This window comes from Solanum verrucosum, unplaced genomic scaffold, assembly GCF_900185275.1.
Source record: "Solanum verrucosum unplaced genomic scaffold, falcon-dt-bn FXZP01000320.1, whole genome shotgun sequence".
Taxonomy (NCBI): Eukaryota; Viridiplantae; Streptophyta; class Magnoliopsida; order Solanales; family Solanaceae; genus Solanum; species Solanum verrucosum.
Genome location: NW_026019989.1, coordinates 298,332 through 324,881, shown reverse-complemented (window position 1 = coordinate 324,881; position 26,550 = coordinate 298,332). Strand labels below are relative to the sequence as shown.

At 38.6% G+C, this 26,550-nt stretch overlaps 1 pseudogene; it reads right to left on the bottom strand.

Annotated features, from left to right (window-relative positions):
* Window positions 1-7,824: 7,824 nt before the first annotated feature.
* Window positions 7,825-26,550, bottom strand: part of LOC125819210 (ABC transporter G family member 29-like) — a 42,977-nt pseudogene continuing 24,251 nt past the window's right edge.

Genomic DNA, 26,550 nt, shown 5'->3' with positions numbered 1-26,550 from the left:
GCGGTGGTACAATATCTCCCCCTTGGGATCATTCTTCCTGGAATGATATTTAAACTGGTTCAAAAAGGGTAAGAGAGGAACTAATAACCCAACCTAACAATGCAATGCATACTACCAAGGAGGAACTATCGACTCCAAGCTAGGACGTTCTCAAAACATCATCAGAGGGGTGAAACTAACTCTAGTAGCCCATTATGCTTGCAATGCACATAAATAAGGAGGAAACATCAACTTCAAGCTCATCATACTCAAATGCATCAAAAGGAAGTACGAACTACATCTATCAACCCAATATGAATGATTTTTTAAGAATTTCTCGTGTTCAACGAGGAACTACCTTCTATAAGCTAAAAGCATGCTCAACACAATCTCATGGAGCTCATATGCAATTAGCTCTCAAAAAGCATATCTAAAGTATGTTCATCAATTCATTTTTATGAAATCTATAGCAACTCATACTCAATGCACAATAACATGAGGAAAATAAATCATATAAGTCATTTCTTTCAAACTTAAGCATTTTCATGAGAATGCATAAATATGGAAATCATGGAAACACATAAAACACACATGACTTCAAAACAAAGATCAACCATGAGGAACTCATTACCTTAAGCTAGAGCAGGAGTAAAAGGAAAATGATTAGTATATATGGACATCATATCGACCTCGGCCTCCCAAGTATCACCCTCAACTAAATGATTCCTCCATAATACTTTCATGGAAGCAACTTCCTTATTTCTCAACTTATTGACTTGCCGGTCCAAAATCTCAATCGGAACTTTCTCATATGAGAGACTTTCATCAACTCCCAAGACCTCTAAGGGAACTATAAATGTCGGATCTCCAACACATTTCTTCAACATTGTGACATGGAAAACGGGATGCATCGACGCCAACTCATTTGGCAGATCTATCTCATCAGCAACCTTACCAACACAACTCAAAATCTTATATAGGCCTCATTACACCTCTTCAGGGTAAAATTTTCAACAAAACCCAATCATTAACATCAAACTCAAGATCCCTTCTTCTCACATCGGCATAAGACTTTTGCTGACTTTGAGCCATTTTCAACCTTTCTCTAATTAATCGAACTTTCTCAATGGCCTCATGTACTAACTCGGGACCTATCAAAGCAACCTCACTTACCTCAAACAAACTTATAGGAGATCTACATCGTCTTCCATAAGGAGACTTAAATGGAGCCATATCAATACTCGAGTGATAGCTATTATTATAAGCAAACTCAATCAATGGCAAATGGTCATCCCAATTACCCTTAAAATCAATCACATAAGCTCTTAACATATCTTCCAAAGTTTGGATAGTACGCTCCGCTTGCCCATTGGTTTGGGGATGAAAAAATGTGCTATACTTAACACGAGTACCAAGCCCATTTTTGAATGACTTCCAAAACTGAGAAGTGAATTGGGTACCACGATCAGAAATAATGGACAAAGGCACTCTAGGAAACATTACCATTTCTCTTATGTATAACTTAGCATAATCCTCAGCCGAATAGGAAACCTTTACGTGAATAAAGTGAGACAATTTCGTCATCCGATCTACGATAACCCAAATCTAGTCATGTTACCGCCGGGTGCAAGGCAAAACAACCATAAATTCCATATTCACATCTTCCCACTTCCAAGTAGGAATACCAATATTTTGGTATAAACCTCTCGGTCCTGATGCTCAACCCTTACTTGTTGGCAATTTGGACACTTAGCCACAAATCCCACAATATCCTTTTTCATCCCGTTCAACCAATAGATCTCTCGGAAATCATGACACATCTTAGTGACTCCCGAGTGAATGGGAGCTTCTGACAAGATATGTTCCATCAAGTCATTAACATTTGGAACACATAAACGACCGTGATATCTAAGCACTCCATCTCCCCCTTGGGAGAAAGCCTCAACAGATTGCAAGCTTGGCTTTCACATCCACCACAAGAGATGATTTTGAACCATTGTGAGCCATAACACCACCCTTGGTGGAGTCGACTAACTGGACACCTAATCGAGCCAATCTTTGAACATCTCGAACCATCTCTTTCTTATCTTCATCAATATGGGCAACACTACCCATAGATACTCCACTAAGAGCATCTGCCACCACATTTGCTTTACCGGGGTGATAGAGCACTCATGTCATAATCCTTCAATAACTCAAGCCACCTTTTTTGGCGAAGATTCAAATTCTTTTGGTTAAACACATATTGCAAAGTCTTATGGTTGGTAAATACATCAACATTCACACCATACAAGTAATACCTCCAAATCTTTAAGGAAAAAACAACTACCGCTAATTCAAGGTCATGCGTACGATAATTTTTCTCATGAATTTTATGTTGCCTCGAAGCATTGGAAATAACTTTCCCATTTTGCATAAGCACACATCGTAACCATTTTCTAGAGGCATCACAATAAACCACAAAACCATCCGTTCCTTCCGGTAAAGTCAACACCGAAGCAGAAGTAAGTCTATCTTTTAATTCTTGGAAACTCTTCTCACAAGCTTCGGACAATATAAACTTAGCCTTCTTTTGAATCAAAGTCGTCAAAGTAGAGGCAATTGAAGAGAATCCCTAAATAAACCTTCTATAATAACCGGCCAAACCCAAGAAGCTTCTAATATCCGAAGGAGTTAGAGGTCTAGGACAACTCTTGACTGCATCTGTCTTAATAAGATCTACCTCTATACCCTTGCTTGAAACAATATGAACAAGGAAAGCTACAGACCTTAGCCAAAATTCACATTTACTAAACTTAGCAAAGAGTTTTTGGTCCTTGAGAATTTGCAACACAATCCTCAAATAATCAATATGATCATTCTCACTTCTTGAATAGATCAATATGTCATTAATGAACACAATTAAGAACATATGAAGGTATTGTCTAAACATCATATTCATCAAATCCATAAATGTTGTCGGAGCATTAGTCAACCCAAATGACATTACCAAAAACTCATAATGACAATAACCAGTTCGAAAAGTCATCTTCGGAATGTCATTTTCTTCCACCCTCAATTGGTGATAACCCGATCAAAGGTCAATCTTAGAGAAATAACTTGCTCCTTCAAGTTGGTCAAAGAAATCATCTATCCTTGGAAGATGATCCTTATTCTTAATAGTCAACTTGTTCAACTGACGATAGTCAATAAACATAAGAACAGAGCCATCTTTCTTTCTAAAAAACAAAACTGAAGCACCCATGTAGAGATACCCAGTCAGATGAAACCCTTATCCAACAAGTCTTTGAATTGTTCTTTCAACTCCTTAAGTTCTGCCAGAGCCATTCTATAAGGAGGAAGAGAAATAGGTTGTGTATTTGGGAAAAGGTCAATACCGAAGTCTATTTCCATTTCGGCAGGAATACAGTGAAATTTGTCTGGGAATACCTCTGGAAACTCATTAACAACGGGGACCGACTCGAGAGAAGGGGTTTCAGAATCTACATCCCTCACCCTAATTAAATGATAAATGCAACCCTTATAAATCATCTTTCTAGTTTTAAGACAAGAGACAAATTGACCCTTAGGCATAGAATTTCCCCCCTTCCACTCTAGAATAGGATCATTTGGAAGCTTAAACTTGATCACAGAGTCCTACAGTCAATAGAAGCATAACAAGAATGCAACAAATCCATACCAAGATTAATATCAAAGTCTAACATATCAAACTCTACCAAGTCAACAAGAGTAACTCTATGGGACAAGGAAATGGGACACTTTCTATAGACCCTCTTAGACACAACAAAATCGCCAACATGAGTAAAGACAGAAAAAGGTTCTAATAACACATTGTGGAGAACATAACACCTCATCGCCATATATGGCGTCACAAAGGACAGAGTAGCACCCAGATCAAGCAAAGCATATACATCTATTTGAAAAAACTTAACATATCAGTGACCACGTTCGGAGAACTCTCTTGTTCACCTCAGGTTTAGAGAGCATAGAAGCGGGTTTTCTTAGGAGCATTGGAATTTGAACCACTAAAAGGAGCTTGCTTGCTTGCCTTTCTTTTGCCGCAAGCATTGGGTAATTCCTCATTTTGTGACCACTCTTTCCACAACTAAAGTAACCATCCACATCGGCTAGACACCTGCCCTCATGCTTCTTACCACACTTAGCACAAGTAGACATAGGCAATGAAGAACCACCACCATTACCTCATTTAGGCTCAGGGTTAGACACACTATCTTTGTTGAACTTATGAGGAGCATTGGAGGAACCTTGACCAGAAAACCTTTACCAAAATCTAGGACGACCATGTCCATCGAACCTTACATGTGAGAAATTACAATCACTGGTCTTATCCCTTTTTACCTCTCAAGACTTTTCCTTGAGTTTCTCCTCCTTAATTTGTTGTGCATGCACCATGAGATGAGAGATGTCCATATCATGAATGAGCATAGTGGTTCAGCACTCTTTAACCTGCATTACAGATACACTCGAAATGAACTTACTCATCCTAGCCCTTGAATTGGCAACGGTTAATGAACTCAAGCATGTTAGCTTCCCACATCTTAAGGGGAAAGAACCTTTCAAGAAAAGCACTCTTAACTTCTCCCAATCTAGAGGACCCACATCTTCTCATATCCCTTGTTTCCACTAGTTAAACCAAGTTTGAGCAACACCTTTCAATTGATAAGCATCTAACTCTGCTTTCTCTACCGGCGTCATTCGCATAATCATCAAAATCTTGTAGACCTCGTCGATAAACTCTTGAGATTCTTCCTCTACTATAGACCCATAGAACTCCGGAAGATTTATCCTCTTGAAGCCGTCGTACTCAGATTCGGGCTTACGGGAACCACAATCTTTCTATTTTCTTTGGTCATCACGGCTTGAGCCAACACTTTAAAAGTAACCCTACACTCCGTATTATATACTTGTTCAGCCAAAGGATCGATCGGAACTTAAAGAGTTTGGGGAGAAGCTTCTTGTTCCACATTCTCCCTCACATTCCTTCTAACATAAGCTCTTCGAGTAGCCATATCCTGAAGAACATAGGATAAGGGTTATGAGAGAGACTTTATAGATTTAAACTCTATCGCATGACTTAATAGTAATGAAAGAAGTAGAGTTTCCTAATCATCTTGTAGGCTCTCATTCACACTATGAACAAGACTATACTAGACGTTGCTTATGAGACATCTTAGGACCATTCTAAACCTTGTACTCTGATTACCAAATTTGTCACGACCCAAGGTACCCCCTAGATGTAACATGGCGTATAAAACCCTGAAGGACTCCATACAAGTCCATTAGCTCTCATAACATAAGAAATAGAACAATAAGATTAAAATAATAGTCCAAGTCCAATACATTCTATAAACAAAAATTGGAAATCTAAAACTCATGTCTCATCATAGACATCTAATACAATAGAATGAAATTGGGCCTAGCCCATACATCATGTTGAAAATGTAAATACATGAAAGAAACTAAATCAATAAATCTGTCCTCGAAGCATGAGGACTCACCAAAGCTCGGGATATCATGAAGTCAACTACAAGCCACGAGACTCGAAAACCTATCTGTCAGACCCTACATTTGGGGAAATGTAGGCAAGAGTATGTGTTAGTACAAAACAATGTACCAAGTATGATAGTCATGCATAAAACATTTATAAACATGCTAAAAAGGACATTTAATTTCATGACATGCAATTGACCAAGCTAAAGCATCATATGAAAGAGTTATAAAGCATAAGTCATAAATCATGGTCAATGCAAGCTAACATCATCATTTAAGCCTTTGAACACATATGTGATACTCCTTGAGTAACCTTAGTTCATTATTAATGTGGGAAATTAGCCTTAATCGACAGAGACCATGTGAGCTATAACATGATTACCCGGTGTCTCCCACACCAAAAAGGGTTGTTCTACTTGACTAAGATAGAACCATGAACTTCTAGCTTAAGTGGATCCACTAGCTAATCAACCTATGGGGGCACATAGTTAAGGGTTAAGGAGATTGCTACTACAAACGTGGCCTCTACTAGTGGGAGAGCTTCCATATCATCAGACTTCTTCTAGAAACCCGGCCTCTACTAAGAGGAGAGATTCCATCTCAATGTCAATATCCACTCGGTGCTAAGCATAAATCCACAGAATAGTATTTTCTTACTTATTCTCATTATCCATGGAAAGGCATGTCATCTTGCCAATCCAAGATAGTTCATTAGGATAGCTCTTATTATTTGATTCAACTAGGTGAGAAAGCATTTCAACCTAAGAATCCTTTCTATGTTAGAAAACCTTTCAGATCATGCTACTATGTGTTTATGAGAATGTCCTTCCACAACACAACATCATCATTGGTAATTTACTTATTCTCACAACACCATTAAAACATTTACATAATTCTCATGAAAACATGCATAATTCCATAATCACCTTTCAAGGCCAAAAACCCTTTTTCAATCATCAACATTTAGAAAACAAGGGTTAGATATAGATTTCATCATAAATTCATGCAGTCCTCTCATAGAATGCTTAATTTCATCAAACTTTTCCTTTAAGATCAAAATCCCAAATCATATGATTCATAACTTGAAAACATGGAGATTACACGGGTTCATAGGGGAAAACATCCTAAAACCATTGCAATTCATTAATTCTTGCTTAGAAGATCATAATCTAATCAATTAAATCAATAATGAAAAGAACCCATGCTAATTGAAGAAAACCATAACTAGATTGGGGAATTCTACCTTTCGAAATAGAGGAATTTAGGACCTCCATGGATGAAAACTATCATACCTTGAATCCAAATGCTAGACTTCAATGGAAGAATTGGAACCTCAGCTTGAAACCCTAGGTTGAATCTTCTTCTTCTTCAAGTTTCTAGAGAGAGAATATTTGGTGAGGACTTTGGTCTTCTTTTTGGGAATTTGGAAGAAAGAATTAAAATGGGCTGAATTTGGGGGTAAAAAGTCTTACATAGGGGTCCTAAACTGACAATATGACATATTATAGGAACTAATTAATTAGGTAAAGAGCCAACTACCCCTGAACTTAGTTGTGAACTGTCACCCACGAGACCCCATCGATAGACCGTGAATGGACCGTCACACTCTTCAATAGGTTCAGGAAGTTTTTGCCTGGACCAACGACCACTGGATCATGGACCGTGGATCCACCTACGGTCTGTAGGTCCCACCATAGTCCATGGCTTGGAAATTTTTTTGAATGGCCAATCCACAGACCCACCTACGGTCTATGGTTCAACCCATGGGCTATGGTTTCCCTCGTGGATAGCACCTATAATTGCTGCAATTTGCTAGGCTTCCCTCTTTCGGGTCCGGAGTGTTACATAAATACATATATATATATATATATATATATACATAAAATAAGTAGTTATTTAAAGAATTTTCAAACGCAATACATCTTTATAGATGAGGATACCTTGTTGGTCACTCTTTACATCCTATGAGTTTAGCATAATATGTAACAATTATCATACATACTCTACTATGAGATAATGGTGACCTATGATAGAAATTACAAGACATTGTAGCTAATAAGATCTATCTATCTCCTTTGGAAGGTCAGTGTCTTAATGTTGTAGGAATACACAAATGCAAAATGGACTGCAAAACTGACCAGCACAATGACAACTAGTCCCATGAAGTTCAGATTATATCCAAAATGGTCTATGATGTTGTCCTTAATGTTAGGGTCAATAGACATTCCTGAAAATTTTATGGTATCCTCCACATCACCATACTATGAGACAATACACACATAGACACTCCATGCCACCGGGCAAATCCAGTAATACCGAATCCACCACTTTGATTCAAACAAATAGAACAGTTGTGCACATTGCTCCAATGATTGTCATTAAATCACTGCTAGTTTCTCTATATACAAAAACAATATAAAGATTTAAATTAGTCACTTTTATAACAACCTCTCTATCTCTACAAGGTAGGGGTAAGATCTGTGTAGACTATACCATCCCCAAACCCTACTGCGTACACTTTTAGCCATTTTAGTTTACTCAACCCTGTGATAGAAACAGACCTTTTACTGCCAACTTTATAGAAAATTGTTCCAACAATGAGTCCTGTAGCTAATCTAAAAAAGAATCTAACAAGATTATAGTTTGGACTTCTCCAGTGAGTCCACCATTCTTTCCATAAGAAGGATTTGAATTGTCCCCATGTTGACTGAGAGTATTTTGTACAAAAATAAAGGTATTTGTCTCCAGGAGGAGGTGCACACAGCTTTTTGACAAGAGCTTTAGTTCATCTAGGTACAACCACATTAATCGTGTTAGGTATTTTATTTTTTAAAATGTGGCAAAGACATTTAGTAGTGTGCTCATTTTGACTTACTGATATGAAGTTGTGAGTTATAGTATTCAGCAAAATAAATTCATAGTCGAATCTCTGAGTTGATTGAACTCACATCTAGCATCCAGGTGGTTGGATTGCATTTCTCTTTAATTTAGGAACTCCTGGAATTTCCTGTATTAAGTGGTTGAATAAGTATTTTGTCTTTCTTTAAAGATACATGTAGGACAAAATATGCTTAAGTACTTCAAAATACCTAACAATTTTCTGAGAATGTCGACGTAATGGCTCACGTAGATTACTTTTCCACATTTTTCATAAAAAGTAGTTGATCACAACATAAAAGAACATATTCTAAGAGGATTTTTCTTCCACCTTTCACAAGTTCTTATGTTTACCTCATGGAATTCTTCAAAACTATCGATACTTGGATGGTGAATTCTACACACAATAGTTCTCCCAGTATCCACTGTGTTTCTAACGGTTCTCACAACAATAGTTTTTTCCCTTGCATCCAGACCGAACGTTATCTTCCATGAATATAATTGAAAGATTAGCAACAAGCTCAACTACTATGGTCAATCTTTTTCTCCGTTATATTGATAAACCAAACTCCTAGAAGCCCGACGATTACATCCTAGAGATTGTCTAGCTCAACCAAATCCATTACCTCATCCACAAAAATCTGGAAAGAACATTGTTTTAGTATTTAAATTATATAATGCTTGTAACTTAAGCAGATTTTAGGCTCTTACCATCTTATCCTCATTGCTGACTTCTTTAGGAATCTAGAGTAAAGCCGAAAATATCAATCATTAATGGACAGTTACTTGAGGCGAGTGTATATTAGTTTGTTCACAATAACCTGAAACTCTAGAAAAGGTTTCTGGCTTCTTTGGAAACCCTGATATTCTTATGTCACCTTCATTATAATCAGCTATTTTTCATCATGCTAGAAAGTCCATGAGTGTAGTCGTCCCTGCACCACTGACTCCCATTAAAGAAGTCAATACTCCTGGCCTAAATGCACCGGTTACTCCAGGAAGTTGTTGGAGTTTGTCCTTGCACACTAGATGGTCCTTCATTTCGTGAAAAAATTGATAACAAAGTTTGATTCTTTTGTATAAGCATTGTCTTTAGGCTCATTAATATGATACACAGCTCGAGTCGTGTGTATCTTAAGTATAATTTGTTGCGGTTTTTAAGGATGATATGAGAGAATAATGTGTATCGTACATGTATAATGTCTATAAAATAATTCACATTGTCGAAGGACATCGCCAGAGGGGTAAACGGAAGAATCATTCCTTTCTTTGCATCACCATTTATCTGAACGCCTTTAGATATGGCACGACTACTCATACACCAGAATTTCTTTTCTCATGCTAAGAATAGTATAATTATAATTAATATTTATATCACCGAAGAGATAATGTTCATTATTAAAATCATAATCTTTTTTGAGTTATGTTCATTTATTATAAAGTCATAGGGATTCCTTGCCTTCTTCTTGATCACCTTCCACATTCGTTTCTTGCTTTTTGGATATAATATCTTGTGGTTTCCCTGTAGATGTTATAGTGAACATAGTGGGCAATAAGCTCAAATTTCACTGAATGGAAAATAAAAGTATTATTCATTTTGAAGAAGAACTTATGATTGAGGTACATTACGACAAAAGTTAAAAGAATGTTAAAGAGAATTGTGAACCCTAGTAGTGCAACAGTTCCTATCCAAAACCATTTTTTTTCGTGGAAGACATAAAAGTTTTTCATCACTTCAATGCCTAACGTTGTTGTGTTGTCTGAGGCCTGTGAATTTCATATTTATGGTTAGTGAAGTTCACTGTATATATAGTTTTGTTTAGTAATATGGCAAAATCAGGTGACGACAATGGTATTTAGAACATACGTATTTGCTCATCCACCTTTGAGTAAACATCTCATTTATAGTTAAGGCGTTGAACCCGTAGGAGAGAGGTGAAATCAAAAAGGCCCACCTCCATCAGTTTGGAATGGGTCCTGTCACAAGTAACCAATGTTCTATCAGTGAATCAAATTTGACACCTCCTTCATCTTTCCTATCTAACAATTTATTTGCATAAATTCTCTCTGTTCTTTTCCTGACCTGTTGAACGGTACCATCATTTGCATATACCATATTCATCGCTTTGAACTAAACTTCAGGTAGGATAAAACCACCCAATAGGAACACCAAAAGGAGAATGAGAGATCCACAAGTATGTGCAATAACCATCTTTCTACAAAATTCGGCAATGAGCCTAAATATTTTTGTAGCCATTTGTTGGATTAGGAATATCAACAATAGTTTCTTGAAGAACCCAAGTGATGATTTTGAGATTCGGACTCATTTAGGGCTTTGTTTTGATAGTATAAGTATACTCAAATGGCTATTTTATGCTCTAAACTAGAGTTAAAGTGTTGATTTGCGGCTATGGAGGCTAAGAATCAAGGCAAGGACATGACCGGACAAAAAGAAACTAAAGAGCTGAAGAAGTGAAGAAAAAGCAATCCTGGTGATCGCCAAGACCACTCGGCGCACCGCCGATTGGCTCTTTAGCTTGCCCATCATTCCAGCATGCCAGCCCTGGGGAAGAACCAAGTTGGTGACAAAAATGGGCAGTTGCCGGATCGCCAACACTAAATTGGATTGCCCAAAGCTACAGGACCTGAGATGCTGAAGGCCAATGTAAACTGGCGATTGAAGAGGACAATTGCCGGATCGTCGATCGACTCGGCGAGGTGCGACTTAATCCGCCGAGTGGATTTTCACGTTAAATATTGGGAAACTATATATTGAATTTTAAATGGAATTTTGAGGAGTTCTCTCCCAGATATTACAGTTCCTATTCTTGAATTTGATGAGGTGTGTTTGAAACGTTCTAATAAAAATGGTGCCACTGCCAGGGAGTGGTGTTATTTGAAATTCTTTTATTTGAAGTTGAATTGTGATCTTTTTGGCTGTAGTTTAGTCAACTTACTTTAGTTTTGTTTTGTGTTATTTGTGTTGAACAAAGGAAGAGATGAGCGTAAACGGGAGTAATGGTAGACAAGTGCATTACCAAGATGATATAAGGAATCTCAATGATGTAAATGACACAAATATGAATGACCCAATTCAATTGGGTGGTGTTGGTGCAATACGTCTACCTTTGGCTGAAGGGAACGTTGTTTTTCACATCACTAGCACAATGCTTCAGGTCCTACAATTGAAAGGATTATTTGGGGGCTGGCTCATGAGGATCCCTATGAGAATATTCAAAACTTTGTGGATGTTTTTGGTCCGTTCTCATTCAAGAACATATCACAAGAATCAACCTCTCTCAGGTTGTTCCTATTCTCTTTGATGGGTGAAGCTACCAAATGGTTATCCGAGTTACCGAGGGACTCTATCACCACTTGGGATGAGCTGACCACAACGTTTTAAGTGAGATTATTTTCTCCATCGAACATGATGATGATCAGAGATAGCATCCAAGGTTTCAAATGCTTGGTAGGCGAACAAATCCTCGAGACGTGGTTGAGATTTAAGAAGTTGGTGCTTCAATGCCAAACTCATGGACTAACAAATGATGTTCTACCACAATACTTCTATAAGAGTCTTGATTCGGTGAACAAAGGTGTTGCTGATCAACTTGTTCCTGGTGGTATAATGAAACAACCCTATGAAGTAGCATTAAATAGAGCATGGTACACTCGTGAGGACCAAGTGTCTCCTCTCACATTTAGAATGGCAAAAGAGAAGATCGAAAAAGATCAAGAGAGAGACCAAAACATGGCAAAAATGATGACCCAACTGGATATATTGACAAAATATGTGATGGGTAGTGGTGCGAAGAGTGTTAATGTTGTGGGTATAGGTGGAGTGAACCCCGATGAAGAGCAATTTGAAACGATGTACAATGAGGACGCGAACTTCCTAGCCAATCAAGGAGGAGGTTATCGTGCAAACTATCCAAGATCGGGTGGAAATCTTGGTTGGAATAGAGATGAGGGTTGGAGCAACCATGATAGAGACTGGCGTGATCGTAATGCCACTAGGAAGGAAAGAGAGGGTGACAAGGACAGGTACGTCCCACCCCATGATCATCAAAATCCTAAGGAGTCTGAAAATGTCCGTATGAAAGACATGCTCTTATGTATTCTCAACAAAGTTGAAGGGTCAGATAAAGTGTTGAAAGAGATGAATGAGGATGTCTCTACACTTAATCAGATGGTTACCTCCCTTTCCGTGTCAATCAAGCAGTTCAAAACGCAAATGGGTCAAATCTTGACCCAATTGAATCCAAGACAAAAAAGAGGGTTGCCTACTGATACAACGGCCAACCCCAAAAATGAAGCTTAAATTGGTATCTCTGTCGTGCCACGATGTTAACTAAGGCGCTTCTTGGGAAGCGACAAAAGTTTTTGTTGTTCTAATTATTTTTCTTGAATAACGAGTGTTGATTGTTCAGGTTGAAAAGTGAAAAGGGTTGGAAAATGGGTAGTTTGGCGAGCCAAGGTCCATTTAACGTCGCGCTGAACAGATCGACGATACCGGACTTGGACCGCCATTAGAAACACCAAGCTTGAAGGGAAACTCTATAAAACTCACTGGGCTACATGCTCACTCGGCGACTCACCGAACAGGTCGACGAGCCCGACTTTCTCCACCATTTGAACCCCCAAATTGCTGGGAGACCTATAAAACTCGGTGAGGTAAAATGCCACCTGGAACAGCACTGAGTAGTTTGAAGAGCACGACTTACTCTGCTGAAGGAAGAGCGAACTAAAATGTTTTAAAGTCCAAACAGTTTAAAATTTCAAAATCCTTCATCTTCTCCCACTTTTAACCCCCGTAATCTCACTCCCTACCTAAGATCTTTCATATTTTCCTTGTTTTACTCTTACATTTGGTGAATTCTTTGCTTGGATTGTGAACCTTTGCCACCTAGCATTACAACTATTATTTTCGGTATTAAGGTTGGTTGTTTGAACCCCGTACTTTAATTATGTGGTTGAAATCGAATGCAATAGGTAAATTAATGTTAATTGTTGTTGGGTAGCATGTTTTAATTGTGTTTAAGTGTTGGTTTGCATGTATATTGATTGAATTGATGCCTAATTGCCTTAAATTGATCGATTCCCATGTTCTTGCTTGTAAAATTGAGTCTAAATAGTTTGGTTGCGGTGTTTATGCATTGGGTCTAGTGGGAAAAAATCTAAGTAACCCTAAATTGTGCTAAATGACGTAATTTGCCCAATGATGGAGTATTTTTGACGTCATTCTTAAGGGCAAAAGTCATCAAATGGCCATTTTTTTCCAAATAGGAGAAGTCTGAGTACCCCGAGGGCATGGGTAGCATGGGTCTAAGCTTAATTGAATAGTGTTTGTGTTTAATTTTGAATTTGGGGATTCCGGCTTGATTTTGAAGTTTGGGGTTGAAAACTGGCACGTTAGGCCATTTTGCGAGCTACATCGAGCTCGCCGAGTGGTTTGATGGTTCGCCAAAGTCCCCCACAGATTGCCCTTAATATCAAAAATTGGTTGAGTTTGTTCTGTAACTTCCGGCGAGGTGCCTAAGCTCGCCGAGTTCACTCGGCGACTCGCTGAAATATCTTCTTGATCGCCCTTTTGTGCCCCTAAATCCCTAAAATACATTGTAACTTTCAGCGAGCCACTTCTAGCTCGCCGACTGGTGTCGGCGATTCACCGAATGGCCTTGAACATCGCCGACCTTTCTTGATTTTTGAAATTTTTTGCATTGGTACTTTCAGTGAGCCTGATATGGCTCGCCAAAGTGACGCGGTGACTCGCCGAATGGTTCGGCGAGTCTTTCTACATTTCATTTTCTGCAACTTTTCTGGAAATTTTTCTAATGTTTTCCTATGTAGTTTGCAGCGATGGCTAGAAAAAATTTGAATGACAGTGGCATGCTGCCCCAAAAGCAGGCACGTTGAGTCGTAATAATGAGGAAGCAATTGTTTCCAATGCAAATGGCAATAAGTTACCTCCGAATGGATAGGGCAAAGTGCCCATGGCCAAGAAACCAGAGTACAACTTCGGCAGTGAGGGAGATACCCATGATTCTCAGGCCTCATTTTCTGAGCCTAAGGATGATCAGTTGTTGCAGGCCCGACAGATAGAGTTACGCTCCAAAGCTCGACATGATCCGTATGGATTTGGGAGCCGACCCCTCTAGCATCAGTCCCAGTGCCTCCTTCAGCACAGATGGTGGTTCCAGCACCACTAGTACAAGGTCCTCCTCCTGGTCACTCAACTGGTTAAAGTCCGATGGATTGAGGACCATCTTGGAGGAAAAGAGATTGTCCACAAATGGAGTAGTGGACAGGCATCCAGAAGTGTGGGACACCCTCAGGATCCATAGATTCGAGGTCTTTACAAGACCTGTGGCCCATACATTCCCACCTGGGTCCGGGAATTCTACTCAGATTACGGTGATCTAGACCTCAGGGGAAGAAAAAGGCTAATGCCTTCAGGACATTTGAGTTTGTGATGGTCCAAGGGAACAAAATTAGATGCAGCAATGATGATGTAAATAATGTGTTTGAGAGGGCTACAGTGTGTATTCATGACTACCAGAGCATGACCTAGACATAGACTCTGGATGACCTCAAGGGTTGGCTGGCAACGCTAATTTCTGATACCACCTCCAGGTGGTTAGAGCAGGTGTGCCCATAGAAAAGAAGTATCTTAATGTGGCAGCTTGGTACTTGTTTAGGTTCATCAGCAGATTTATTCAGCCATCACAAAATGAATCCATACTCAGACACCCAAAGGCGGCCTATCTAGGGGTCATCATTTCTCGACAATCACTGAATTTGGGACTATCGATTGAGAAAGAGATAGCCATGAGGGCTAGACAGAGACAGACCTCACTCTCATTCCCAGTATTCATCACTGAGTTGTGCAGATAGGCTGGTGTCCCTCGAGATGAGAAGAGGGATGTTGAGATTACACCCACCTCTTCTACTGACATCAGGTGTATTGAGGCTGAGTACCTGAACAATGAGGCTAACAGGAGGAGAGCAGCTCCGGTGGACACATCCTCGGAGGTCGATATTGATTCACTACCTGCAGAGGCAGTTATGCCTACTCCAGCCACTAGGCCTTCAGTTACTTCTAGCTCTACTCCTTCTGACATTCCTAGCACTTTTGTTGATTCCCCGCCCTTAAATCTGCTGCTGGTACTAGTGCCTCCAGGTCTCCGATCACCCAAGCCATACCGCTCAAGATGGGGCATCTAGCCCATTTTACTGATGTGCGTGCTTCTGAGCTAAAGGCTGAGATTCTCAGGATGTTTGAGAGAGTTATTAATGTTGCAATGACACCTCTTCGAGCTTCTATTGATGCCCTCACAGCGAGAGTAGAGGTTTGTGAGAGAGGGCGGGCTGCTACTAATGCAGTGACGACTTTTAAAACTGATGTTTCTAAGCTGAGGAAGGATGTGGAACATCTGAAGTCCATAGACTTTACTTCACTATTTGGGATGGTGGAGATCCCAGATGACCCGAGTGTAGATATTCCAACATGTGCTAAGGTGCGTCCGGCTACTACCGGAGATGAGATTAGGGTTGATATTGTTGTTGCTAAGTCCGAGACCGAGACAGATGAGGAGCAACTTGATTTGTGGGATGAGGTTATTTATGAGGACCTGGCCGACTTAGAGGGTGCCATGTTCGAGACAGCTAGATAGGCCTCCTTGAGGGATACTTCCATGGCAGGCTCCATTGGAGCAAAGGTTGATGAGACACCGGATGTGCAGACTGATGGAGTGGCTGATATGCAAACTTAACCCAGACTTAGCTTGGCAGGATGACTTTCTACCTCCCTCTCTGTTGTTTTATTCACTATTCTATTTTAGTTGCATTTGAGGACAACTGCTTATTTTTGTTGGGTGGGGTGAGCTATTTCCATAGCTACCTCTTTTGACTATTTTGTGCATATTGGTTTTATCTTGATAATGTTTTATGAATATTGAGTTTATTGGATTTTATATACATCTTGGCTGTTGAATTGTATTGTGGATGCTTTAGCGTGTGGCCCATTGTTTTGAACCTAATATGAAAATTTTGTCACCTCTTTTGTGTGTGATTGTTGTTGTTCTTGTGCAAATTTGAGTGTCAGTTCTGGTCAATACCAATGACTTTAATAGTGCTTCTAATTGAACAAAATGAATGGGCGGCTACTATGAGGCAAATGAAGTTACATAGGCAATATGTGAACTTTTAGCATCTTGTTGTGACTAGATGATTGTTGAATGTGTCTCTTGAGATGAACATTGCACGCTAGCTATATAGTGTGGAGTCTTGTTTGATATTTGTACCAATGCTTTCTGTGGTGAGATCACCTTGAACATTGTGCATGATGACACCTATAATTTTCCCTGTTGGTCCGGTTGATTGAGTGATGAAAGCACTTGAAATGATCTTAGGCAAGAATTTAGAAGAGTGAACCAACTTGACAATATACCTGTTTTGTGGCCTACCTTGTGAGATGTGTGAACCTTGCTTGGCACCTTTTGAGTCTTACCCCTTTTGTTGGAAGAAACTTGGGAAATTGTGACCTTTCGTTGTCCATTCACCCATAATTTTCATGAAGTATTGTTTTTTTGAATAGCCAACTTAGGCCAAAAGCCGAAGTTGGGGGTGTGGTGAAAAGAGAAGGAAAGTAAAAAAGTGTGAGAAATCCCCCTTTGTGTGATTGCTTTGAAACATATTGAACCACTCCATGTAAAAAAAGAGAAGAAAAGAGAAAAAGGAATGAAAAAAAAGAAAGAAAAGAAAAAGACCGAAAAAATTGTGAAATAAAGTAGTGAAAATTGCAAAAGAAATGGGGTATCTGGTGGTTCATATGAAGTTGAATAATGGGGTGGATTGTGAGCATGTTTGGAATGTTAAAGAAAGGAGGAAAGTGATGTTCAAACCATAATGAAGGTAGTTTCCACTAAGCCTAAATGACCATACCTTTACACTCAACCTCGTTCCAAGCCTTGAAAAGACCTTTGTGATCTTGAGTGAGCTGAAATGAATGTTGATTGAAAAATAAGGGAAAGCATATTGGTTAAGTCATGCATGTGTTCATCTTTCTGAGTGTAAGGGTTGTATCTGATTCTGGGACTTTAAATTTTTGATAAATTTTGTGGGAATATGGAATCATCTTTGTTGTGAGGGAATTTGAATACCTTTGTTGAACTTGAACTTGCATTTGAGGAAAGCATTGTGAGCTTGAGTACTCTTGATGATGGTAAGTCACAATTTGAAACATTGAGTGCACGATTGATCATTGTATGAGTAATTTGAACCTTGTTGTGTGCATTTATGTTGAGTCTTATGCAACACTATTTGTAGACATCCTTATTGAACTGCTGATCTTGAGTTTTACTTTAGGACAAGCAAAAGTTTAAGTTGGAGGTGTTAATGAGTCCGACCTTTGTACTCATTTAGAGCTTTGTTTTGATAGTATAAGTGTCCTCAAATGCCTATTTTATGCTCTAAAGTGATGTTGAAGTGTTGATTTGCAGCTGTGAAGGCTAAGGAGCAAGGCAAGGACATGACCGGACAAAAAGGAACTAAAGAGATCAAGAAGTGAAGAAAAAGCAATCTTGGCGATCTCCAAGAGCTCTTTAGCTCGCCCAACATTCCATCATGCTAGCCTAGGGAAAGCACCAAGTTGGTGACAAAAACGGGCAGTCGGCGGATAGCTGATTGATTCCACGACACTAAATTGGATCTCCCAAAGTTACATGACCTGAGATGCTGAAGGCCAATGCAAAGTGGCGATGGAAGAGGACAATCGGCGGATCGCCGATCCACTCGGCGAGGCGTGACTTAATCCGCCGAGTGGATTTTTAGGCTAAATTTTGGGGAACTATAAATTGGATTTTAAATGGAATTTTGAGGAGTTCTCTCCCAGATATTACAGTTCCCATTCTAGAGTTAGTGTTTTCTCCAAGTTTTCAGTTCTTCTTGTAGATATTTGGGGATTTTGACTTGGGTTTTTGAACTTAACTATTTTGGAGCATTGTAAAGGGTTAGAGACTATTACCCAGCTGACGGCTAATCGATTTGGTAATTGTTTTTACCTTTTTATGATGTTTAGCCAAAACCCCATTTCTTGGGGTGTGATCATGTAATTATGGGTTGAATTATCTTATGGGTATTGATTATTATTGATTTAAATGCTATAATACAAGTGGGTTTAATTGTTATTTGTGTTTTAATCTAAGATTAATAATTGCAAATGCAATTCGAACTTAGAATTCTGGGCTTGCTTGAAAAAGAGGTTTTAGAATCAAAGCTTTCAATTGATGATTGTAGTTATCGGGTTGATATGGGTTTAGCTCGAAAGAGTAAATTCTAATCTCTATTATACCTTTCTAGCTCGAGAGAGTAGATGAATTAAGGTGTGGGTTGTTCTTATTTTCTAAGCTTGTTGATATTCGAAAGAAATCACTTGAATCGAAGTAGTTGTTCGAGAGAAAGCTATTTCACCCATAGCCTAGCCTACCGATTGAAATATAGCTATTTATAAGTAATCTCAATTACCCATATAGTGAAATTTGCCTATAATCAGTCACATCCCGAGAATTCCTCTCTATACTATTATTTTTCTCCTGTTTTCATTGTTGTTTCACATGTTCATTGCAAATACAACCCCCCCCCCATCTGACAATCGTTTTCATCCCTTTTAGATTTGTTTGTATGTTTCCGATAATTTTTATTCCTATAACTGATTAGACCACGTTTGTACTTCATAACTTAATTTTAGACACGTACCGCTCCCTGTGGGTTCGACCCCAACTCTTTGTTGGGTTTTATACTGATTAACGATTGTTTGCACCTCAAATTGGATGAGGTGTGTTTAAAACGTTCTAATCACTAAGAAAGAAAGAAGACATCACAATTAATTCCAAATTCAGCTACCTACAACTTTAAATACACGAGGAATAAACTCATTGTTGTGTGCTTTCATCATGCTTTATGTGTCATCTGTGCAATTGCAATAAGTTAGTACAATACACTGGCATCCAAGATTAAAAATTCAAGCACAAAAATGAAAAACCAGTGAAATGATTGTTAAATTACCTGCTAGCTTCATGGGCAAAGCATATGGTATAATATGTGGTGGTCGTCCATACGACAGACTCGAACACAATAATTGGTACTTTTAGGAGAATATTTGGTAGAGTGAACGCCCAAGGTTGATAAAAGAGGTTGTTGATAATGCTCAACTACACCTTTTATAATTCAAAGTGTAGGTGGTCGCTAACAAGTTTAAACCCAACGATGAGTTGGGGTCGATTCCACAAGGAGGGATATGGCAAAGAATTCAAGTACGAAGTATTTAAGTGTTCTAATTTCTAATTTCTTGTAGAATGGAAGTAAATAACACACAACATAATATAATTTGAAAGGTTTTCATTATCAATATCAAGAGAGTTTGGTAACCAATTGCTAGCAGAAACAACTAACACGGAGTTTGAATAAGTATAAAGAGGGCCTTAGGAGTGTGTGAGTGGGTAATTGTCAATTACTTTATGATGTTGAATCTCAATGGGTAGGATATGTTTTGAATATAATAGTTATCCTTCAATCATCTACTATGCTTCAAGTGAGTTCTCTCGAACCCCAACAAGTTTCGCAATACAAAACAACCCTATTCCTTAACTTAACCCACTTTCTCAAGTTGGGTTGTAAAAACATAGGCGAATATAATTATCAATCATTTATTCTACTCTATGCATCTTTCGCAAGTAAACATTGAGAGCTAAGGCTATAACTAAATTTGCAACTTCACTTCATAGATTAAAACATGAATAAATGATTGAACTCATTTCAAAACAACATTAATTATAGCAATTAACAATACTAATAAGCTAATTGATGTATTAAATTACAGAATCACACCCTAAGGAAATGGGGTTTTGCCTAAATAGCAAAAAGCAAGAAATCATTACCAAAATGTTGTTCCATTGAATTGACAAAATCTCTCAAGTTTAAATGCTGAAATTAAGACTAGAATCTCAAATACTTAACAAACTAAGTTCAAACACCTCTCCAAGAGTATTCAATAATGTCAAAGTATGTGAAACTCTATCAAAACAGTGTAATATACAGTGTAAAAACTGCTTTTTCTCTTTTCAAAAATCAATTTATACGTTTCCAAAAAATCCCAAAATGTCAAAACCCGGGTTCACTCGGCAGAGTTAGTTGAGGCGTTCCGCCGAAAGGCCCTCTTCTCGCCTTTTGGCTTGACTTCTGCATGAAATTGTTTTGGAAAATTTGTCGAGCTGGTTGTGATCGTCGTTCCATTCGACATATCGCCGTTGTGTCTTTTCACTCACTGAATTGGCTTAGTTTATGGGCTACTTCCTAGGAAAATTTGGCGAGCTAGAGACTCACTGAGTAGCTCTTTGTGAACTCCGGCCTCTCTTTTGTTCAGCCTTTTCATCTTTTTCGCTTCTTTTCGCATCGTAATGTCTTTGTCTTGTTCTTAAGCCTTCATTGCTGAACATGAAAAAATTAAGATCAATGATGAACACAAAATAGGCAATGAGGACACTAATTCATTAAATAACAAGCCCTAAATGAGTCAAAATTACTGACTCATCAACACCCCCAACTTAAACTTTTGCTTGTCCTCAAGTAAAACACAAGATCAATCAGGCCAACGGGGATGTCTACAAGTAGCGCTTCTTGAGACTCAACATGAAAGTGCACACAAGGTTCAATCCAAACATGCAATGTTGAATTGTGCACTCAAAGTTTCCAAATGTGACTCGCCATCATCAATTAGAGTTCATGCTCACAAATACTCACTTCAAATGCAAATTCATTCCCAACAAAAGTATTAGAATGCCCTCACATCAAGAATAAATCCATGCTCTCACAAAGCCAATCAAGGATTACAATTTAGGAATCGAAATCAACTCTCACACTCCCAATGAGAAAAACATGCATGATTTTACCCATAGGCTTGCCCGTATTTTCCAACCAGCACAACACTTGGCTTATGCAGCTTGTAATTGGACTGAGTGTAAGGGTATGATCATTTCAGCTTAGTGACTCTACCTTCATGAAACATGGTTCAAGTTTCACTTTTTTTCCTATTCTTTCATTCTTTTCAAATTCACAACTCATCCTTGGCCTATTCATAACACACAACTTTTTTTTGGTATAACTCACTTGAATGTTTGTATTGAGCTAAACTTGTAGGATTCGTTTCATTCTTATAAGAAACGTTTCAAACTCTTGTGTGTAGTGAGGGTAAGAACATTGTTCTAGTTAACTTTGTGTCCTACATTTTGAAGTCTATATTAATTAGTGATAGTTAATATAGTGGGAAATGGATGTATTGCTTTGGCTCAACAAGTAATAGCTTTCTTACTTAGTGTGAGATTAGGGTGTTAATCTCATTTTTGTTGTTGGAGCCTTTATTTCACTTTCGGTTGGAGTTTAGTGAAATCAGTTTGAAATTTTGTGTGATAGGTCGTGGTTTTACTCCCATGAGCAAGAAGGTTTCCACATAAAACTTTTATGCGTGTTTTACGTTGTGTTTTTTAGTTTCTGCACTCTTATTCTGTTGGGGACCTGGTCCTGTGATCACTGGTGGACGTGTACATTCCAACTATTGGTATTAGAGCATTGGATTCTCTATCTGGTTAACACCAAGAGAAAAGATCCTGAAGGAATGGCGGCTCAACCAAGTCTGGAAGAAGGTCAATCCACCACTCGTCCTCCTCAATTCAATGTCCAGTACTATGGATGGTGGAAGACCAGAATGCACGATTATATTATGGTAGAGGACAGCGAGTTGTGGGATGTGGTGCTTGAAGATCCTTACGTTCCTACCAAGGACATGAATGAAGGAGATCAAACTTGGGCGGTTCCCAAAACTAGAAGGGAATATGATGAAGCAGACAGAAAGAAGATCAAGAAACATTATAAGGACAAGAAGTTGTTGGTATGTGGAATAGGAGCAGATGAATACAAGAGGATTTCGGCCTGTAAAACAGACAAGGAAATATGGGACTGCTTGAAGACAGCCCATGAAGGAACAACTCAAGTTAAGGAATCAAAGGTGGACATGCTGACTACTCAATATGAAAATTTATGCATGAATAATGGTGAAACTATCCATGAAATTCACTCTAGATTCACCTCTATCACTAACGAACTTCGATGCCTTGGTGAGCCCATTCATCCAAGTAAACAAGTTCGAAAAATCCTAAGAGTTCTTCCAAAATCCTGGGAAAGCAAAGTAAATGCCATCACTAAAGCTAGAGATTTGAATACTCTCACAATGGATGAACTCATCGGAAATCTGCAGACCTATGAGCTGAATAGACAACAAGATTCATCCAAGAGAGATGGAAAGAAAGAAACTTTTTTGGCTCTAAAAGCCTCTCCAAGTGACATAGCTGAAGATGAGGATGAGATGGCTTATTTGACTAAAAGGTTTCAAAAGATAGTCAAGAAACACAATTGCTTCCAAAGAAAGGGAAACTCCAGCAGGATATCCAATTCGAATGATATTTGACATAAATGTGGGACACCATTACATTTCATGAGAGGCTGTCTGAATAATAATCAAGAATATAGAAATCATACAAGTGGAGACAAGGATAAGTGCAGGGACGAGGTCCCTAACTATGCTAAGAGAAAGGTCAATGCAGATCAACTGGTGAAGAAGGCCTTTGCAGTATGGGGATCGCCACAAGTGACTGTGACAAGGAAGAATATCATGAATATGTCTCTATGATGGTAGTAAAGGATGACGAAAATGTTTTCAACCCCATATTCCCATTAATGGCAAAATCTCATGACGAAGATGACAAGGATGAGGTAACACTTTTCGATCTCAAAAATGATTTAGGCACATTATCAATTAAAGGATTGAGAAAACTTTCTGCTGAGTTAATTGACTCTGTTGATGAATTAAGAAATGAAAACTTGATTTTGAGTGAAAATTTGAATCTCTGTGAAGATGAAAAGTCCGCCCTTATCTGAAATGAACGTTAGGCTGAGTATTCTAGAGACCAAAAGTCGTCAACCTGAAGAGAGACCTGGTACCTCTAAGAGTGGAAAAAGAAAACTCAGTAGCTTTGAACTTGATTTAGAGGATAGTCTTAAAATTTCTGAGTCTAAGCTAGGTGTAGCACTCGAAAGAAACTCACAGTTAGCAAAGAATATCAGTAAAGTTAAAGAAGAGCTAAATTAATCCTTGAAATGGACTGACTCTTCAATGATTCTTTCAAAATCAGAAAATCATAAAGTTAACAGTGGTAAGGGTCTAGGGTGCCAAAATATAGAACCTCCCTATAATCCACATATCAAGTACATGTCTCTGTCCGATAACTTGTTATGCAACCACTGTGGAAGAAATGGACACCTAAAGAGAAATTCTGAATCCTTGAAGGTACCTGGTCCCAGATACCGACTCAATAAGAATACTTTGCCACCATGGACATGAAGGTTTCTCATTAAGCCTCTAGATAGTTTTTGGGAAATCCATCTCAAGTGGGTTCCCAAGGCTAACAAGTTATATGTTATGCAAGTAAGAGGAAGTAGAAGAAATCAATGTTGGTTCATGAATAGCAGATGCTCATAGCGCGTGACTGGGAAAACTGAAAACTTTCTCTATCAAGGTACTTCAAGGTGGAGGTGTCTCATTTGGCGATAGTAAGAAAAGGTACATTTTTTGTGAGGCATGTTTGGGAAGTCTATGGAACACACCATTGAGGATGTGTACTATGTCAATGGTTGAAGTACAATCATTTAAGTGTTTCACAGATTTTTGATGAACAAAATGAAGTTATATTCTTATTAGATAAATGTGTTGTCACAAACTTGCTCTCTCGGGTGATGATCTTGACAGAAAAGAGATGCAAGAACATGTATACTGATGATTTGAACATTGTTTGTAGTAACACCCTCACTTTCCTTAGTGCTTAAGGTGATAAAGTTGATTTGTGGCATAGAAGGATGGGGCATGCAAGTTCATCACTGTGGAAAAACTAGTTTCTGGGGACTTGGTTCGTGGTTTACCAAACTTAAAATTTGCTGAAAACAAAATTTGCAATGTGTGTGTAAAAGGAAAGCAAATACGATCATCTTTCAAGCATAATAAGGATGTTTGCACTACCAGGCCTCTAAAATTACTTCACATGCACTTGTGTTGACAAGAATTTATTTTTAGTAATAGTGGCTGATTTTTTCAGGTTCACCTGGACCATGTTTCAGCGAGGCAAAGATGAAACTACTGATGTGTTGATAATCATTACAAAAGTGATACAGAAGAAGCTAAATTGCAAGACTGCGGGAATCAAATCAGACCAAGGTATAGAATTAGAAAATGCCCAAATCGAAGGCTTTTTGTGTTGACCACGGAATTCAGAACAACTTTTCTACTCCCAGAACCACTAAACAAAATGGGGTTGTCAAGAGAAAGAATATAGAACCTGCACAAGGACCCGGTCCTTCCATTGCTTCAAATGCTACTGACAGAGAAGAAGCAAACAAAAAAATTTTAGAAGCAGGTGAATGAGTTGGTGAAACAAGAGATAAGGCTATCAGGAAATCAAGGTGGAAACATCAGTCTTCTCATCCTATGGATAATTTTATCCTTCCTCTTGAATATGGAATGCACGCTAGATCAAAGAAAAGAAATCTAGTTGCATTTTCAGCTTTCATCTCCACTATTGAATCGAAGAATATAAAAGAAAGGCCCTAAAGGATGTTGACTAGGTTAACTCAATGCAGGAGGAACTTCATCGGTTTGAAAGAAGGAAAGTGTGGTAGCTGGTCCCCGAACCTCTAAATAGAACCATTATTGGGACTAGGTGGGTGTTCAGAAACAAGCTGGATGAACATGGGATTATCACAAGAAGAAGTTCAACATGTAGGAGGCCAAACTAATTAATACACCCATGAGAGCTAGTACAAAGCTTCACAATAATGAAGCAAGCATGGATGTGAATGAGGCTATATATAAAGGAATCATTTCCTCTCTCTCCTCTATCTAACTGCAAGTAGTCTAGACATTGTTTTAATCATGGGGATGTGTGCTAGATTTTAGGAAGCTCCAAAGGAATCAACTGAAGGCAGCAAAAAGAATCCTCAGATGTTTGAAGGGCTTGGAGGACCTGGTCCTATTGTGTTTATCAGCAGACTTTTTTATTTAGAGGAATTTGGTGATGCTGATTATGTTGGGTATCAAGTTGATAGAAAGAGTACCTCGGGAATGACTTGTTTTTTAGGCTCATATCTCATTTCATGGGGAACTAAAAATGCAAGATTTGGTTTCTCTTGCAAAAACTCAGGCAGGATATGTAGCAGATGCAACATTAACAAGGGAGCTGGTCGAGATAAACAAATTGTGGTTGAGGATTCTGAAACTTGACTGAATAGATCTTGCATGAAGCAATCAACCCTCTCATTACTATGCAATGGGAGCAGGTACCCTTGTTTTTCAGTTATGTATTTTTAGCAAATTGAGTCTCATACCTTTTGTAGGTATACACACAGAAAAAGGGCTGAAGGAAAAGGGAGGTCAGGACGGATCTAGGCAATCACCTTCAAACTATAGAGAGGGACCCGGCCCGTTCTCGCAAGTTAGCAATCTTAACATTGCATGAAAATCGTTGCAATTGCCACATGTCTGCCATTCAGTATCTAATCGTTGTCCCGTCATTTGAATACCAAGATGACACTTCCTTTCATATAATACACTCTTTCACTTCCCTTATACTCCATATTTCTTTCAATCTCCTTAGAAAATTGAAATCCCCTTCCAAAAAATCAGAAATTTTCAAAACATTCTTTTCTCCTCTCTCAAAAACACTTCAAATGTGTAAACTATGTTCCTACAGAAAAGTTCCCGATGAAGAAATCTTTGAGTGTGAAGAGGGACGAAATCCAGCAAGAAGAAAAAAAGAAGGTGGAAAAGATGATGTTCAAAAAGGAAAAGGTTGATACAGTGAGAACTCAAAGTATTCTGAATGGGAGAGTGTCTGACCTTAAAATTAAAAAAATAAAATGGTTCCTCAATTATTGATCTATTCTTCTCGGAGGCCTTGAGTAAGTTTGATTTTACCAATCTCTCTGTCATGAGAAACTCATGCTAGCGTTGGAAGCTATGACAATTGCTCTTGCTAACAGGGATACTGAAATGGTTTGCTTGAAGGCTGATCTTCTGAAACAACA